Here is a 4,676-nt window from a genome sequence, read left to right on the forward strand (position 1 = left end):
TCCCCTATCAGCTGCGAGAAAGAAAGAGGATGGCATGGGAAGGGGCGCAGCGGGCACGGCGCGCGCTCCTCTGGCACAGAGCCTGGGTAAACCTTTGAATCTCAGAGATCCCAGCCGGGCCACCCACCTTCCCTTCTTCACCCGGAGCCCTCCAACTCTGGGACCCCCGTGTACCCGGACGTGTCACCCAAGACTGCTCCCTCCCCGACCCTGTGCTGGCTCTGAGCGCCCAACTCCAGAATCCGGCATCAGTGGGAGCCTCCACGCCCCGGGAGGCGCCGTGGGGGCCTCGGGGCGGGTCCCTTCTTCCAGGCTGCCCAGTCCTCCCTTGGGGGCTCAGCGACATCCCCTCTGTCACCCAGCCCTCGGCCCCTGCTCCCCGTGGTGGCGCCCGGCTCCCCACCCGCGCGTCGCGCGAAAACTCCCCGGCGGGCCCTTGACCTCGGGGATCCTTCTGGGCCGGGCAGTCTACACGGAAACTCCAAACACCCACTCACTCCGGAGAAGCCAACTTAGGCCTACTTGGCAAAGGCCGGCAGGAACAAAGGCAGGAAGACGCACGGGCAGTGGATGGATGCTCCACACCTTCATCCAGGGACTGAGTTGTCTCCCCCAAGGTCGCCCAGACGGACAGGGGCCGCCCGGGAGTGCAGATCGCCGCCCCCCGCCCCAGTCGAGCGCATTTTCGCCACCTCCTTCCCTGAGCACCTTTCCAGTGCCTGGCGCCCCGCCTGCGCGCTGCTCACGCCGACCTCAACTGGGTGTGTACCTGCCCAACTGGATGGGCGCGCAGGATCACACAGAAAGTGCAGACTGACAGCCCGGGGTTGAGCCCTGTGGTGGCATTTCCATACCAGGCTAGTTCCTCACCACTGTGGGCGGGGCAGGCCTGCCTTCCCAATGGGAGCTTAAGGAGAAGACTGCCATCACACTAGGAAGTGGCTTTGAAGGGTTTTGGCCAGATTGTCTGGCAGCTGAAAAGTTCTCCATATCCAGTAGTGTTAGTCACTTAGTCGTGTCTGACTCTCTGTGACCCCATGGACTGTAGCCCACCAGGTTCCTCTGTCCCTGGGATTCTCCAGGCAAGAACACTGGAGTGGGTAGCCATTCTCTTTTCCAGGGGATCTTCCTGACCCAGGGACCAAATCCAGGTCTCCAGCATTCCACGTGGATTCTTCACCATTTGAGACACCAGGGAAGAATCCCCATCCCCAAAAATGTCTGCTGAAATCTATTCTAAATTATTCCAGCAAATGAACTTTTCCTTCCTTTCTGAGCTCCATTTGAACAATTATTACATGCATTGGCCTGTGTAGGATGCTCCCAAAGTGGAAGCCAACTCAGATGGCTTTTAAGGAACATCATTTATTAATATCTTTCTGAGTCATGTTGGTTAACTTTTGTAAAGCAGACATCCCACTGTTGCCTTAGTTCAGGCTGATTTGATAGGTGCAGGACAGGTGAATGAATCTGAGACACAAGGTGCCGAGACAAGGAATATGACTTTATTTGGAAAGCTGACTGAGAAAATGGCAGACTAATGTCTTGAAATAATCATCTTGTTCGGGGTCTGGATGCCAGGTTATTTTATGGCTCAGAAATGGGCAGGGGAGGTCAGGAAACAAAGTAAAAAAGACATTAATCTTGCACATACCTCCTAGAATGACCTGCCTCAAGCAGGCGGGTGTGTGTATTTCTTCCTTCCTGCCATCTATAGGTGGACAGAATCCTGAAAAAAGGCACTTTAACACTCAGGGAGATGGGCAGGGGAAGAGCCAACTCATTGGAAAAGATCTTGATGCTGGGAAAGATTGAGGGCAGGAGAAAAACTGGGCAACAGAGGACAAAATGGTTGGATGGCATCGACTCAATGGACATGAGTTTGAGCAAACTCTGTTTGTGACGGGATATATATCATCAATATATATTTATCCACAAAGCAATGGAAAGCAAGTCAAAGAAACAGTTCCAAGGTGGAGTCAGAATTGGCTTTTCCCTGCAACACCTCCGGAATTCTAGATACCACAAGCAAGTTAGACTGCTCCAGTCTGAAACTTCCAACTATGATGATATGAGGATGAGATGGTTAGATAGCATCATAGACTCAATGGACATGAGTTTGAGCAAACTCCAGGAGATAATGAAGGAGAGAAGTGCCTGGTGTGCTGCAGTCCATGGGGTTGCAAAGAGTTGGATACAACTTAGGGACTGAACAAGAACAAATAATGATATCCACAGGGACTCGTTGCCCTGATCATCAGGAGATACCCAGACACATCCCTGAGGGTGCTGAGACTTAGAAAAAATATATAAAATGTAAGAATTGATGCTTCTGAACTGTGGTGTTGGAGAAGACCCTTGAGAGTCCCTTGGACTGCAAGGAGATCCAACCAGTCCATTCTGAAGGAGATCAGTCCTGGGATTTCTTTGGAAGGAATGTTCAGCTAAAGCTGAAACTCCAGTACTTTGGCCACCTCATGCGAAGAGCTGACTCATTGGAAAATACTTTGATGCTGGGAGGGATTGGGGGCAGGAGGAGAGGGGGACGACAGAGGATGAGATGGCTGGATGGCATCACTGACTCGATGGACGTGAGTCTGAGTGAACTCCGGGAGTTGGTGATGGGCAGGGAGGCCTGGTGTGCTGCGATGCATGGGGTCGCAAAGAGTTCGACATGACTGAGCGACTGCACTGCACTGAACTGAAATCTCCTTTCAGAACTGGCCAAGCCAGTCTTGGTGGTCCTTTTGCCATTCCAGGGAGACAGATACCATGGTAGCAAAGGGGGATGCCGGCAAAGATTTCTGTCATAAACTGGGAGCCGGCAGTTTGCAAACGTCTACATTTTTAAAAAATGATTAAGGATTCCAAAGTGCTTTTAGTTATGTCTGTCGGTATTTACTATGTTAGAAATTAAGATGGTGAGTGTTTTAAACATTTATTTTCTTGTTAAAGATTTCATGTGGACCATTTTTTAAAAGCCTATTGAACCTGTTATAATATTGTTTCTGTTCTATTTTTTGTTATTTTGGCTGCAAGACACGTGGGATACCAGCCCCCCAACCAGCGATCTAATTCGCGCCTCCCTGCCTTGGAAGGCAAAGTGTCTCTTCTTATTTTAAATAATGACAATAAACTGTCTATGTATTAATATAAATACCATATATTTTATGGAAAATAACTCTACTTTCCAAAACAAACAGACATATTGAGAACAGTGGTATTATTCTACATAGCACTACATATCCATACTTAGAGTTTGGAAATGTCTAACTTAACAAGAGAGTTGAATTCTCATATCCAGTCTCTTAGGAGAAGGCAATGGCACCCCACTCCAGTACTCTCGCCTGGAAGATCCCATGGACGGAGGAGCCTGGTGGGCTGCCGTCTATGGGGTCACACAGAGTCGGACACGACTGAAGCAACTTAGCAGTAGCAGCATCCAGTCTCTTGTGATGTAACATGTCATATAACCTCTGAGAATGTCCACTGTCCACAAGTCTGAGAACAAGTATAAAAAGACAAAGAAAGTCTTAATATTACAATGCAAATGACTGACTTCAGAGATCTTTTTAAAGGCTCTTGGGGATGCCCTGGGGCTCTCTGCTCCAAGGTCCCCTAGGTAAGCCAGAAGTGGAGATCTTTATTACTTTTCCCCTGGCATCAGCATTAAGTGAGGTTCCTCTGTATTAAGAGCAAAGAGTGGGACACAACTTAGCGACTAAACAACAAACAACACCACATTATCATTTTAAGCAGCTGACACCAAAATTATATGCCCTCCTTTTCCTTCGCTCTTCCAAACCTCAGAATTTGAAAAAGATTCATTCTTGATTAAATAAATATGTTCTTTTATTTGTACAGATCAAAAGATATAATTAAGAACATATATTTTGGTTCTCCATCTCTGCTGTTGCTAAGTCGCTTCAGTCGTGTCCGACTGTGTGCGACCTCATAGACGGCAGCCCACCAGGCTCCCCTATCCCTGGGATTCTCCAGGCAAGAACACTGGAGTGGGTTGCCATTTCCTTCTCCAATGCATGAAAGTGAAAAGTGAAAGTGAGGTTGCTCAGTCGTGTCCGAGTCTGCGAGACCCCATGGACTGCAACCTACCAGACTCCTCCGTCCATGGGATTTCCCAGGCAAGAGTACTGGAGTGGGGTGCCATTGGATTCCATCTCAGATATTGACAAAAACTTTTTGTAGTAGGGAAAAACTTTGAATTCTGTTACAAGCTAATCACTAAAGGGATGTTGCCCGTAAGCTTTAATTCGACATAATGGCCTATCTCTGAGAACCCTGCAGCCCAAGTAATGATCATTAAGCCAAAGCGACCTCAGATTAGCTCCGAGGAGAGAGCCAGATGAAGTTCACCCGTGACTGACTGCAGAGAGGAAGAAATTCACAGGTCCTCTCCAGAGGTGGAGGTGAACCAGGAAGTGTTTGACTTGTTTCCGCCCTCCCTTCCCCGCCTCCCTGCCCCGCCCCCCTTAGTATAAAAGAAGCCAGAATTCTAACTCAGGCAAGATGGCTCCCTGGGGCGCAGGGGTGGTAGTCTGTTTTATTTTTGGTCTGCTGGCATTCTCAGTCAAGTCCTTATTCCTTTCCCCAGCAACTTGCCTCTGGTCTATTGTGTGGCGAGAAGTATAAAATTAGACTTGGTAACAAGTTTTGAT

The sequence above is a fragment of the Capricornis sumatraensis genome, chromosome 1 (genome assembly GCF_032405125.1).
Source record: "Capricornis sumatraensis isolate serow.1 chromosome 1, serow.2, whole genome shotgun sequence".
NCBI lineage: Eukaryota > Metazoa > Chordata > Mammalia > Artiodactyla > Bovidae > Capricornis > Capricornis sumatraensis.